Genomic DNA, 1,003 nt, shown 5'->3' with positions numbered 1-1,003 from the left:
TAATAGCTTGCGGCTGCACACGGAAGTTTCTAGCATGAATAATCTTATGATCCCTTTGAACCTGGGTGGCGGTCCAAAGAAAAACAGGCAATCCTGGAATACCCAGGTACCTCAATCCACCCAGATGTGAGTTTTAGTTGCCACATTAGGTAAACCGTTAATTAACAATCTCACATCTGTCATGGAAGTCTCTCAAACCCAATCCACGTCTACGAGCATAGCATGGCAATATAATAGCAAACGTAGAAGTAACTCCCAAGGGTTTGATAAATAAAACAGGTAATAGGTACTACCTCAACTACTTCCCAATTCCCACAATTTAATTAGATCCTAATCATGCAAGAGTTTGAGGAATAGATCTAATGCAATAAAAACTGGGTATGGAAGGTATGATCAAAGTGTTACTTGCCTTGCTGATGATCCGCAAAACCTAGCGATTCGAAGTAACAAGCGGCACACTCCGGGTACTCTATCGCAAACAAACAAGCATACAATCAGTACTCATCTAATGCACAGGTAAAACTCGAATGAAAGATCCAACCAGAAAGTTCAACTTAAGAACTCCGGTTTGCAAAAAGAACCAACTCAAAAGAAGCAACGAAAGTCAAACTGTTAAAGAAAGAAACTTCGTTTACTAATCTGGATCTAGGTCAAATTTTACAGTAGCAAAAACTTGTTTGAGTAGGTTAAACGGAAAGAGAATTTTGAGACGAAACTCTAGGCGCTTGAATCGCCTGATTCTGATAAACGAGCGAAAAGTTAAACAGAAACGAAGATTCGATCAGAAATCGAATCTGAGAAAAATAGCGGAAAAATCCGACGAAAAAGAAAAACGGACGAACGGTTAAAGAACGGACGTTCGTTAACAGAGAAAAACCGACGAACGCGTTCGTTAAAACGAATGGTTCGGTGAACGCTCGCAAAATAATAAAACCGAAAAAAAACCGATCAAAGGTTTTTTTAAACGAAAACCGGCAAAAACGAGGCGAGGCAGTACCTCGTC

Source organism: Triticum aestivum, chromosome 2D (genome assembly GCF_018294505.1).
Source record: "Triticum aestivum cultivar Chinese Spring chromosome 2D, IWGSC CS RefSeq v2.1, whole genome shotgun sequence".
Classification (NCBI taxonomy): Eukaryota; Viridiplantae; Streptophyta; class Magnoliopsida; order Poales; family Poaceae; genus Triticum; species Triticum aestivum.
Note: the sequence above shows the minus strand (reverse complement) of the source record.